The sequence below is a fragment of the Pristiophorus japonicus genome, chromosome 4, assembly GCF_044704955.1.
Source record: "Pristiophorus japonicus isolate sPriJap1 chromosome 4, sPriJap1.hap1, whole genome shotgun sequence".
Classification (NCBI taxonomy): domain Eukaryota; kingdom Metazoa; phylum Chordata; class Chondrichthyes; family Pristiophoridae; genus Pristiophorus; species Pristiophorus japonicus.
Genome location: NC_091980.1, coordinates 128,406,146 through 128,419,989, shown reverse-complemented (window position 1 = coordinate 128,419,989; position 13,844 = coordinate 128,406,146). Strand labels below are relative to the sequence as shown.

Here is a 13,844-nt window from a genome sequence, read left to right as displayed (position 1 = left end):
AAGAAGTTCACAGCACTAAACAAGCTGCTACCCACACACACAGACAAAACCGGGAGAACAGGCTCTCGACAGCAGGCAGAAGCCATCAAGGGCCACAGGAACGGCCGTTCACATCTCATCAACCCACAATGCGAGCAATCAACTACAAACTGAAGAAGGTCAAGAGAGATCAGCCAGACGCAGAACAGGTCTGTGCTGGCGGTGTGGGGGTGGGCACTCATCAAGGGGATGTCGATTTCAGCAGGCTGTTTGCAGAAATTGTAAATATACAGGGCATTTGGTCCACATGTGCAAACAAATGGCAGCTCGGCTGGTATACGAATCAGATGGGTCAGAAAGCGGACCAGAAGATGGTGGGGTCAGTACCCGGGACACCGATGTACAGCGGGTCAACACGATCAATGGCCGCTGCTCCTACAATAGGATGCCTTCTATAATGATGAGGGTCCTACTCAACGGGATATCTGTTAACATGGAGCTGGATACGGGAGCGAGTCAGTCTCTCATGGGCGCTCAACAATTTGAACAACTGTGGCCGCATAAAAGAGACAGACCAAAACTCACAAGGGTCGACACCAAACTAAGGACCTATACCAAAGAAATCATACAGTCCTCGGCAGCGCCATGCTCTCTGTCACACACAAAGGGAGAGTGAACAGACTTCCCCTGTGGATTGTCCCCAGAGACCCCCCAGCACTGCTGGGGAGAAGCTGGCTGGCAAAACTAAACTGGAAAGGGATGATGTCCATGCTATGTCACGAGATGAACGGACCTCCTGCTCAACAGTTATAAAGCGATTTGAACATCTCTTTCAGCCAGGTGTGGGCTCTTTCAAAGGGGCCAAAGTCAAAATCTACATCACACAAGATGCTAGACCAGTCCATCACAAGGCCAGAGCTGTACCCTATGTGATGAGGGAAAAGATTGAACACGAACTAGACAGGCTTCTGCGGGAAGACATTATATCACCTGTGGAATTTAGCGACTGGGCAAGTCCCATCGTCCCAGTACGAATCTGTGGGGACTACAAATCTACCATAAACAGAGTCTCCCGACAGGACCAGTACCCGCTGCCCAGAGCGGAGGACTTATTTGCCACATTGGCTGGAGGTAAACTTTTCTCAAAATTAGACCTCACATCTGCGTATATGACGCAAGAATTGACCGAGGAATCCAAGCTACTCACCACCATCAACACACATCGAGGCCTTTTCATGTACAATCGATGCCCATTCCGCATCAGGTCGGCAGCTGCTATATTCCAGCGCAATATGGAGAGTGTGCTCAAGTCCATCCCGGGGACGGTTGTATTTCAAGACGACATACTTATCACGGTCAGGGATACCGACTCCCATCTCCGTAATTTGGAGGAAGTACTAAAGCGGTTGGATCGGGTAGGCCGACGAGTCAAGAAATCCAAATAAATGTTTCTCGCACCCGAGCTTGAATTTTTGGGCAGAAGGATTGCCGCTGATGGAATCCGCCCAACAGAGTCCAAAACAGAAGCAATTCGCCTGGCACCCAGGCCCTGGAATGTCTCAGAACGGCACGCCTTTTTCGGGCTACTCAATTACTTTGGGAACTTTATGCAGAACTTAAGCACGCTGCTGGAGCGTCTCCATGTGCTATTCAGGAAGGGGTGCGATTGGTTTTGGGGGGACGCCCAGGAACGCGCCTTCAATAAGGCACGCAACCTTCTGTGTTCCAACAGTGCTCTGACTTTCTTTGACCCAGGTAAAAAACTAGTTCTCACATGCGATGTTTCAGCGTATGGGGTCGGGTGCGTTTTGCAACATGTCAATAGTGCGGGCAAATTACAACCCGTAGCTTATGCCTCCAGGTCACTTTCGCGGGCAGAGCGCGGGTACGGAATGGTAGAGAAGGAAGTGCTTGCGTGCGTGTACGGTGTCAAAAAGATGCGCCAATACTTTTTCGGGGCCAAGTTTGCATTAGAAACCGACCACAAGCCCCTCACGTCCCTCCTATCTGAGAGCAAGGCAATAAATGCCAACGCCTCGGCGTGAATTTAACGGTGGGCACTCATTCTGGCATCCTACGCCATAAGGTACAGACCAGGCACTGTGCCGACGTGCTCAGCAGGCTACCCCTGGCGACCACGGAACGGTCTGACGAACAGGACTGTGAGATAGTCATGGCAATCAATGCCTTTGAGTCCACAGCTTCGCCCATGACGGCTCGCCAAATCAGAGCCTGGACGGCCAGTGACCCCACGTTATCCTTCGTAAAAAGATGTGTCCCAACCGATGACTGGGCAGAGGCTCGCGATGCCTGCCCCGAGGAATTAAAACCTTTTCACAGACGCATGCATGAGCTATCACTACAAGCAGACTGCCTGATGTGGGGCAGCCGAGTAGTCATGCCCCTGCGAGGCAGAGAGGCATTTGTCCGGGAGCTCCACTGCGAGCACCCGTAGATCGTTCTCATGAAGACCATGGCCAGATCCCACGTCTGGTGGCCTGGTATTGACGCGGACTTGGAGCTCTGCGTCCGAAGGTGCACCATTTGTGCCCAACTCAGCAATGCCCCCAGGGAGGCTCCACTGAGCCCCTGGCCCTGGTCTACCAAACCGTGGTCGAGGGTGCACGTAGACTATGTGGGCCCATTCATGGGCAAAATGTTCCTCGTAGTTGTAGATGCATTTTCAAAGTGGATCGAGTGCACCATTTTAAACTCTAGCACAACCTCCACCACTGTGGAGAGCCTCGCAACCATGTTTGCAAAGCACGGAATCCCTGACATATTGGTCAGTGACAATGGTCCGTGCTTCACCAGCGCAGTATTCCAAGACTTTATAATTGACCACGGCATAAATCACATCAAGACGGCACCGTTCAAGCCGGCCTCCAACGGTCAGGCGGAGAGAGCAGTGCAAATCATTAAACAAGTCATGCTTAAAATCCAAGGTCCCACGCTGCAGGGTCGCCTGTCACGACTGCTGCTGGCATACAGATCTCGTCCGCACTCACTGACTGGGATCCCGCCCGCGCAACTGTTGATGAAAAGGACTTTAAAAACAAGGCTCTCATTAATCCTCCCAGACATGCACAAAATCTTTGAGGCAAAGCGCCGTAAGCTGACTGAGTACCATGACAGAAATTCGAGGGGGAGATGGAATAGATAGGGGACAAAGTGTTTGTACTAAACTATGGCAGGGGTCCCAAATTGCTTGCAGGGACAGTAACGGGCAAGGAAGGAAACAGGCTACTGGTAGTACAAATGGACAATGGCAAAACCTGCCGGAGGCATGTAGACCAAGTCAAAAACAGATTTACCAACAACACTGCGGAACCAGAGGCAGACTACAATGTGGAACTCGCACCACACCTGGTGGACAGACAGAGGGGACAACCTGAGGAAAGGGCAATCCCAACAGACAGCCCAGGCGAGTCAACAACAATCACACCAATCGAAACAGACAGCCCAAGCGAGATACCAGCAACCACACCCAAAGAAAAACAGACACCAAGGCAAACAACTGAACCACAACTCAGACGCTCCAAGCAAGAGCGTAGACCACCTGAGAGACTGAACCTATAAAGACAATAAGACCTTGGGGGAGGGTGATGTCATGTATCTTACATTATTATATATAACTGTATCCTAACATGCTATACATGACTGTAATAAGATATGACCTGTAACCACCAGCATACCTTACCACCAGGGGTGCACTTGCAAGAGACAGGTATATAAGGACAGGTCTCAGGCAAGTGCAGCATTCCAGAGCTGTGAAATAAAGGTGCAGGTCCAGAGTGACCTTGACTTCACTATATGCCTCGTGTGAATCCGTACTGAGGGGACAGGACTTTACAGGCATGTGGCTATTTTAATCTCTTCCCCTCCAGAATACTGACTTTGGTTCAGTGGTGGCCTAAGATGGTCATAGCTGCAAGTCTAATCTTAGTGTTTAACTGGTTTTAAAGTTGGGTGTACTGGAGAAAGAGATTTAAATGTAATCTGGTTACGGTAAGACCTTGTCCCTCATGTTTGAACCTCTTTGCCAAGGGCGTGCTGTTACAGTACAGAGTCTGCACCTTCTGAATAGACAACCCCCAAGAATTACTGCTGAGAGTCTTTCACTTTTGGGAACACTAGGAACGTGTTCGCTGAAGCAGGTTCCGATCCAAAGCACAAGGAACGTCCGATGAGGCCTCACTAAATTTATCTATCGAGTGGAAAGGAAAAATTAGTAACGTAGTTGGGTATCTTAACATAACTGCTAATATATACACTGGACATAATTACCAGCCTCTGTGAACTAGGCCAATGTTCATGGAGAATAAAAAGAGGAGAGTCAGCTTTTTTTCAAGCTGTATGTTAGGGGTACAATAGTGCAGTGGTTATGTCACTGGACTAGTAATCCAGAGGCCTGGACCAATAATACATGGAATGTGAGTTCAAATCCCACCATCATTTGGATTCAGTTTAAAATTTAAAACAAACTAATATCAGTAACCATGGACTTTTAGGAATGTTGCCAAGATACAACTGGCTCACTAATTTCCTTTTCGGGAAGGAAACCTGTCGTCCTTACCCAGTCTGGCTTATATGTGACTCCATTTGCACAGTAATGTGGTTGATTCTTACCTGCCCTCTGAAGTGACCGGGCAAATTGAGCACCTCAATATAGTTCAAGAAGAAGTCTCACCAGCGCCTTCTCAGGGCAACTAGGGATAGGCAATAAATGTCAGCCTTGCCAGCGATATCCAAACTTGGGCATGTTCCAAACTCAGATGAAGTTCTAATCTCCAGTAGTTCCTCCTATAGTTACCTGGCTACTTTCTCCATCTCTTCAGTCTGTCTTCCCCTTGCTGTGCAGCACTTGGCTCAAGCTCCTGCTGTTTGTTTTAATTCTGTTTTGTAATTCCCAGCCTCTCTCTGCACTCAGCTCTAACACGTGTTCTAACATGGGAGATGAGTCTGGGAACACCGGAGGCAGATAACGTGGAGATTTCACAGATTATTGAGATAGATATTAGCGTAATGGGTAACAGAAAGCTTTTAGTTTCCAGGATCAGTCAGAGACTCAGTGGGTAGCATTCTATCTCTGAGTCAGAAGGTTGTGGGTTCAAGTCCTCACTCCAGAGACGTGAGCACAGAATCTCGGCTGACACTACAGTGCAGTAATGAGAGAGTGCTGCACTGTCAAGAGTTGTCTTTCGGATGAGATGTAAAACCGCTGCCCCGTCTGTCCTCCGAGCTGGACATAAATGATCCACTTTGAGGAAGAGCAGGGGAATTATCCCAGGTGACCTGGTCAATATTTATTCCTTAAACAATGTCACTGAAAACAGATAATGTGATCATGTTCACCTTGCTGTTTGTGGAGCCTTGCTGTGTGCAAATTGGCTGCCACACTTCCTATATTACAACAGTGACTGTGCTTCAAAAAGTACTTCATTGGCTGTAAAGTGCTCAGGGACATCCTGAGGTTGTGAAAGACGTGATATAAACACACGTCTTTCTTTTTGGCCTGCAGTCTATTTCATTGTTTCCAAAATTTCATGATAAAAGACATGAACTGAACATCCCATGGTCCCCTCCACAACTCTTTTTTGGGGGAGACAAAATAAACATTAGATCGAGTGCCCCCCGATCTGGGGGACACTCCATCCAGACACTTTTAACTGCCCTCATTTTTTATTTTTTTGTTTTTTGTTTTTTTTTTTGTGGGTTTTTTTGTGATTTTTTGGGGGGCATTAAAATCATATAATTTACAAGTGCCCCCTATAAAAGGGGAGGCGGACACTAAACATCCGGCAATTAAAGCAAATTAAACTTTAAAACATAAAATCAAATTAAAATTTGGTTGCCAGGGGATGACGATGCACTCCAGTCCCTACGGTGCCCACCTCTCGCGGAAGGCCGTGAGCGTACGGGTGGACATCGCGTGCTCAGGTCCCCTCCACAATTCTTTTGGAGTTAACAATGAACATTAAATCACAAACATTAAATCGTGCCCCCTGATCTGGGGGACACTCCAAACATTTCTCAAGGCCCTTTTTTTTTGTATTTTTGTAGGTTTTTTTTGTGGTTTTCTTTGTGCTCTAAAACCATAATTTACAAGTGCCCCCTATAAAAGGTGAGGGGGACACTAAAGACCCGGCAATTAAAACAAATTAAACTTTAAAACATAAAATCAAATGAAAATTTGGTTGCCAGGGGTGACGATGCACTCCAGTCCCTCCGGTGCCCACCTATCGCGGAAGGCCGTGAGCGTACCGGTGGACACCGCGTGCTCAGGTCCCCTCCACAACTCTTTTTGGAGAGTACAAAATAACATTAGATCGAGTGCCCCCCGATCTGGGGGACACTCCAGACACTTATACCTGCCCTCTTTTTTTATTGTTGTTTTTTTGGGGGTTTTTGTTGGTATTTTATTTGTGTTATTTTCCTTTTGTGATTTTTTTGGGGGGCATTAAAATCATATAATTTACAAGTGCCCCCTATAAAAGGGGAGGGGGACACCAAAGGTACCCTCCACAACTCTTTTTGAGGAAAACATAATCAATTAAATCAAGTGCCCCCCGATCTGGGGGACACACCAAACACTTTTCACGTGCCCTTTTTTTTTTTTTTTGGTGACTTTTGTGTTTTTTTGGGGGGTTTTTTGAGCACTAAAATCATAGTTTTTTTCCAATTGCCCCCTATAAAAGGGGAGGGGGACACTTAAAACCCGGCAATTAAAACAAATTTAACTTTAAAACATAAAATCAAATTAAAATTTGGTTGCCGGGGGTGACAATGCACTCCAGTCCCTCCGGTGCCCACCTCTCGCGGAAGGCCGTGAGCGTACGGGTGGACACCGTGTGCTCAGGTCCCCTCCACAACTCTTTTTGGGGAGTACCAAATAACATTAGATCGAGTGCCCCCCGATCTGGGAGACACTCTAGATACTTATACCTGCCCTCTTTTTTTGTTGTTGTTTTTTTGGGGGGGTTTCTTGGTATTTTTTTTGTGTTTTTTTCCTTTTGTGATTTTTTTTTGGGCAATAAAATCATATAATTTACAAGTGCCCCCTATAAAAGGGGAGGGGGACACTAAAGGTCCCCTCCACATTCTAGCTGATGTGTGTACAGGTGCTCACTAAACTTGGAAGTGATGGAGAATCTGAGTATTTGTGTTTGACACATTGATCACCAGCAATTTGCATTCATCTGACCCACTTTTGGTTGCTTTGCACACTCACTGATCTGTTTGGATGTTGCATCAAACCCGCAGGTACCTTCAAATGACCAACCCACAGAACCATCCAGAACTATTAAAAAGACACTGACTCGCAAACAACAGAGAATTCAATTAACCTTTCAAGGTGGCCATTAACTGGTCCAGGCAGAGCACGGTCGATGGGGTGTTCTCTCAGTCTGCCTGTCTCTCTTCCGCGGCTATATCCGTGCCCGGGTATCCCTGGAGAGGGAGCACGCGGTGTCTCCCGGTAAGCTGGAGGCTTTCCATGACTGGTGGGCACCAGAGGGACTGGAGTGCAGCGTGGATACAGGGAACTTAATTATAAATTGAAAAGTGCTTATGTTAGTTTTGTCATGTTTGGAACATATTGTTTATTCCCCCTTATAAAGGGGACACTTATGGTTTAAGTTTTTCCCAATGCCGAAAGAATAGAGGATTCATTTAAACCTGTGATTCATTTAAACCTGTGATTCTGGATATCTGAACTGTGTTTGAGGAAAGTTTGCACAATTCAGATCCTCATTAAGTTGTCAGCCAATGATGTTCCTTCTTCAAAGATCTGACTGGCTCTGGGAACCATCTCCCCTCCTCCCATTCCTTGATTGGTGCTCTGAGAGGCTGCAAGTTCTGATTGGGTATTGAGGACTGTCACTCATCCTGCAGTGTGCCACACCCTGGGTTGTTCAGCAGTATAAATACTGGCATTTGTGGTTGGTTGAATTTCTACAGGTGTTTGAGGTTGGCTACGTTTCAGTTTGTTGCTTCTACAAAGTTTAGATATGTGAAAAATAATCTAGATGGCTTCCCAAGTACATCAGAACTACCACCAGGACTGTGAGGATGCTGTCAATAAGCAGATCAACATGGAGCTCTATTCCTTCTATGTTTATCTCTCTATGGTGAGTTTTGCATTTTAGAGCACTTCACAATGGAGACTATGTAATGTGAATTTACTTAATTCTGTGCTTCATCCAGCCCACCTATTCTGAGCATCTTGAATGTTCATGACTCACTTTCCTGGGCTCTTTTGAGCTTGAAGTTTATTTGGAATACATTCTGCAGTCAATGCATGGAATTCAGAATTTGTATCCTCATTCTAAATCACTCCATGGACTTTCTCTACCTTGCCTTTTTGCAATGAGCGGGTGTAATAAAATTAGTCAAGCCATTTAGGAGGGAAGTCGGGAAGTATTCTTTCATACAAGGGTGTTAGAAGTCTGGAACACTTTTTTTTTCTCTCTCCTCCACCACACCCAAAGACACGAAGGCTTTGATGCTGAGCCAAGATTTTTCTTTGGGTAAGGCTATCAAAAGATTGTTTCCATGAAAATGTCCATCAAAGGCAGTCCCTTAGAATAGAGGAAGACTTGCTTCCACTCTTAAAATGAGCCCTTGGGTGGCTGAACAGTCCAATATGAGAACCATGAACTGTCACAGGTGGGACATAGTTGTTGAGGGAAAGGGTTGCTGTACACTTTTTTTTTTTTGTTGCCTGCTCTTGGTGGTGAGACTGTAGGTGCTCAGCACTCTCTTGGATGCACCACTTCCACTTGGGGCAATCTCTGGCCAGGGACTCCCAAGTGTCAGTGGGATATTACAATTTGTCAGGGAGGCTTTGATGGTGTCCCTGTAATGTTTCCTCGGCCCATCTTTGGCTTGTTTGCCATTAAGGAGTTCCATGTTCAGTAAGGTTTTAAACCCTTGAAAGAAAGCAAAATATTGAGGTTGAAGTTATGTGTTTTACACATGATGGGTTTGTGATATAGTACTCTTCTGATCTCTCCGTAGTCCTTCTACTTCGATGGGGATGATGTTTCCCTGTGTCACTTAGCTGAGTTCTTCAAGGAGCAATCACATGAGGAATGTGTGCATGCTGAGAAACTGATGAAATTCCAGAATTGATGTGGAGGCTGAATAATCATGGTGGACATCAAGGTTTGGTTCAATAAAAGTGACCTTTTGTCTGGCTCCCCTTAGTCTGAATGTTCCCATATGTGATAAAGCCATTATTTCAAATTTATAGCACACAGGCCATTTGGCCAAGCTGGACTTTGCTGGTGTTTATACTCCACATGAGATTCCTCACATTTTGCTTTATCTCTCCGTCATCATATCATTCTATTCTCTTCCCCCCATGCACTTGCATTGCTTCCCTTCAAATACATCTACGCTATTTGCCTTATCAATATAACTCTAGTAGTTGTAATAGCTTAATAGCAATTTTTTTATTGTAACAAATGGATTCTTGGTAAAGTAGACTTTTGATTGCACCCCAATTTCCTTTAATACTTTCTAATGTTTGTTTAATCCATTGTAAGAGAACTGTTAGAACTTTCTTTCCAGAAACCAGAGCAGGATGAGTGGAGCAATGGTCTGGAGGTGATGCAGAGAGCTCTGCAGATGGATAGGAATGTGAACCAGAGTCTGCTGGATCTGCACAAACACTCCTGAGGACAGAACCTCATGTAAGTTCTTAATAATTTAATGTGGGCTTTTGGGTAAGTTGGAGTTTGTGCAACCTTGCTGTCCTTGGGCCTAATTAAAAGATCTCCATACCTAATAGCTTTGTATTCGTGTCTGTTTTTGTTTGGTAAGCAGTGGGAAGGGAAGGGAGGTTGGCCGACTGTGGACAGTAACTTGTAAAGTTGTCCCAGTGATTTCAGGATCTGAGCACTTATTGTGCAGTAAATTTAATCTAATACAGTAATTCCATCAATCTCCATTGTACCACTTGATTATCCTCCACTTTGAAGATTAAAATCCAAATTCTCAAGGGACAGCTGCCATTCCATGATATCTGGTGCTGGACATAACTAGTTTCCCCCTTTCAGTTGTGTGACTTCTGGAGACCCACTACTTGGATGAACAATTGAAGATGATCAAGAAGTTGGGAGATCATATCACCAACCTGAAGAGACTGGGAGCCCCTGAGAATGGCCTGGGAGAGTACCTGTTTGACAAGCACACCCTGGGGGAGAGTGATTAAACTGACTGGTTCAAGCTTATTGTATTTGCCTACAGGAGTGGGGTCCTTATTATATAATGATGGCTTATGACTTTGTACAAACTGTAAATAAACTGTTCAATATTGGACTGGGTTTTGTCTCCTTGTATGGATGAGTGGTTGTTTATCTTTCAATTAAGCAGAATTACAATGAGTTATGGAACAATGTTATGTGATCAGGCAAATTAAATTTGGTTTCCTCTGATATATTGAAGTATTGAGTTTGATTATTCAGAAACGTGTTGCAAGGCCTAAAAATGTTCAAGGGGGGATGTTAATGGTCTGAACACATTCATGAGATATTGACTGAGGGATAAAGCATGGTCAGAAGTAAGTTTTAGGGAGTGTCTTGGGTTTAGAGGGGGAATGGCCGAGCTTAAGCTTCAGAGAGGTAAAAAAATAGCTGTTCCCTCTAGTGAACATTCTCTGGGCTATTAAATATATTTAATTTTTAATTTAACAAAATCCAAGTTGTTTTAACACATTAAACAGTGGCAGCATTTTCCAGTAAATCAGTTTCACAATTTCAGTCTATGGAAGAAAATGACCTGGATTAACATCCTCTTTAATATTAGCCCTGGAATTAGCAGTTTGTATTCAGTATTTGTAGCAGATCCTATTCAGTTATTATTGCAGTTTGTTTAGTAACTGAACTGACTTCTGCTGTTGACTTTGTTAGGCTTTGTATGCAAAGCAGCAATTACTGTATAGACCAGTAATGTTTGAGTGCATTGAATGTTGGGAACTACAATTTGGGTGAACAGGGAAAGCAACAGCTGGCATCAGCTTGATGTCATAGCTTCATTGTTTAGTGTGGATACCCGAGCATGGTGGTTCTGGGACAGATTCTCTTCTGCCTGCTCCCAGCGTGATCGCATAACTTGCCAACATGATCTATGCTCACGTGAATAAGGTACTGAAGGATTCGGCTGGAAGAAACAGTAAATGTATTTCCTTAAATGCACAAGGCAAGAGGCCCAAGATTTTAAACAAGGCTCTGGGAAAAACATCCTGAGCCCCAATGCCAAATATCTGAATTCAGCAACCCAATGTATCCAGTTGCATTTGCTCCCATTATGCATTTCATACCGAATAGCAATCATCCTGTCCAAATCCCAGTGGACCTCCATTTCATTGCTTCACCCCTGAGAATGGATTCAAATGTTAATGCTGAACTCCAAGCCATCGTCAACACCCTCACCGAGGCGTACAAAAACATGAGCCTTAAGCTAACCATCCGTAAGATATAGATCACACAGCATTCCCCCTGGTCATCAAAATCGACAACATGGACCATTTTCCATATCTCAGGAGCCTACTGTCAGCAAGGGCAGACATTGATGATGAGGTCAACACCGGCTCCAGTGCGCCAGCGCATCCTTCGGTCGTCTGAGGAAAGGAATATTTGAAGATCAGGACTTCAAAACTGGCATCAAGCTTGTGGTCTGCAGGGCTGTAATGAAGGCAGCCCTCCTATGTGGCTCAGAGATGTGGACTACATACAGAAACCAGCTCAAAACACTGGAGAAGTCCCACCAGCACTGCCTCAGCAAGATCCTGCAAATCCATTTGGAGCAAAGACGCACCAAAATCTCTGTTCATGCTTCGGCCAACACCCCTCCGCATTGAACATGGTCAGTGCTTCGATCAGCTCCGTTGGGTGGGTCACATTGTCCGCATGCGTGACACGAGACTCCCAAAGCAAGCGCTCTACTCGGAGCTTCGTCACAGCAGGTTAGCTCTAGGTGGGCAGAGGAAACACTTCAAGGACACCCTCAGAGCCTACTTGATAAAGTGCAACATCCCCACCGGCACCTGGGAGTCCCTGGCCTAAGACAACCCAAAGTGGAGGAACAGCATCCGGGAGAGCGCTGAGCACCTCGAGTCTCATTGCTGAGAGCAAGCAGAAACCAAGCGCAGACAGCAGAAGGAGCGTGTCTCAACCCAGGCTCCCCAGCCCTGCTTTCCTTCAATTACTTTCTGCCCGACTTGTGACAGGTCCCACATTGGTCTCTTCAGCCACCTGAGAACTCACTTTTAGAGTGGAAGCAAGTCACCCTCATTTTTGACTCTGGATCATTAGTCCAGGCCTCTGGATTACTTGTATAAGAACATATGAAATAAGAGCAGGAGTAGCTCATTTGGCCCCTCGAGTCTGCTCTGCCATTCAATAAGATCATGGTTGATCTGATCATGGCCTCAACTCCACTTCCCTGCCCTCTCCTCATAACCCTGGCCTCCCTTATCGTTCAGAAATCTGTCGATCTCCACCTTACATTATTCAGGCTCCCGAGATATGGCAAGTGGTCCACATTGTCCAGAGCCGCGCCGTGGATGTTGATAACATGGGGGCAGTGCTGTGCGGTGAGGACAGCATATCTTGGGAGCCTCCTATCATCAAGAGCAGGCATTGATGATGAGATCCAACACCGCCTCCAGTGTGCCAGTGCAGCCTTCGGCCGCCTGACGAAAAGAGTGTTTGAAGACCAGGCCCTCAGAACTGCCACCAAGCTCATGGTCTACAGGGCTGTAGTAATACGTGCCCTCCTGTATGGCTCAGAGATATGGACCATGTACTGTAGACACCTCAAGTCGCTGGAGAAATATCACCAACGATGTCTCCGCAAGATCCTACAAATCCCCTGGGAGGACAGATGCACCAACACTAGCGTTCTCAACCAGACCAACATCCCCAACATTGAAGCACTGACCACAGTTGATCAGCTCCACTGGACAGGCCACATAGTTCGCATGCCAGACACGAGACTCCCAAAGCAAGTAGTCTATTCGAAACTCCTTAAGGGCAAATGAGCAAAGGTGAACAGCAGAAGCGTTACACGGACACCCTCAAAGCAACCTGATAAAGTGAGACAACCCTACTGACACCTGTCCAAAGATCACCCTAAGTGGAGGAAGTGCATCCGGGAGGGCGCTGAGCATGCAGAAATCAAGCGCAGGCAGCGGAAGGAGCGTGCGGCAAACCTGTCCCACCCACCCCTTCCCTCAACGACTATCTGTCCCACCTGTGACAGAGTCTGTGGCTCTCGAATTCGAATGCATCCACCCAAGAACTCATTTTAAGAGTGGAAGCAAGTATTCCTCGATTCCGAATGACTGCCTATGATGATGATGATGACATATATTCAGTGACCCAGTCTCCACAGATATCTGGGGTAGAGAATTCCAAAGATTCACAACCCTCTGAGAGAAGAAATTCTTCCTCATTTCTGTTTTAAATGTGCATCCCCTTATTCTGAAACTATGCCCCCTAGGTCTAGTTTCCCCCATGAGGGAAACATCCTCTTTGCATCTACCCTGTCAAGACACCTCAGGATCTTATACGTTTCAATAAGATCACCTTTCAGTCTTCTAAACTCCAATGAGTATAGGCCCAACCTGCTTATCCTTTCTCCATGTGACAACACCTTCATCTCAGGAATCGACCTCGTGGACCTTCTCTGAACTGCCTCCATTGCAAGTATATCCCTCCTTAAATAAGGAAACCAAAGCTGTACGTCGTACTCCAGGTGTGGTCTCACCAACATCCTGTATAGTTGTAGCAGGACTTGCTTACTTTTATATTCTGTCCCCTTTGAAATCAAAGACTACATTCCATTGCTTTCCCAATTAA

At 45.9% G+C, this 13,844-nt stretch overlaps 1 pseudogene; it reads left to right on the top strand.

The window, feature by feature from the left end:
- The first annotated feature begins 8,006 nt into the window (after nucleotides 1–8,006).
- On the top strand, nucleotides 8,007–10,195 carry LOC139262509 (ferritin, higher subunit-like; annotated as a pseudogene).
- Nucleotides 10,196–13,844: the final 3,649 nt, after the last annotated feature.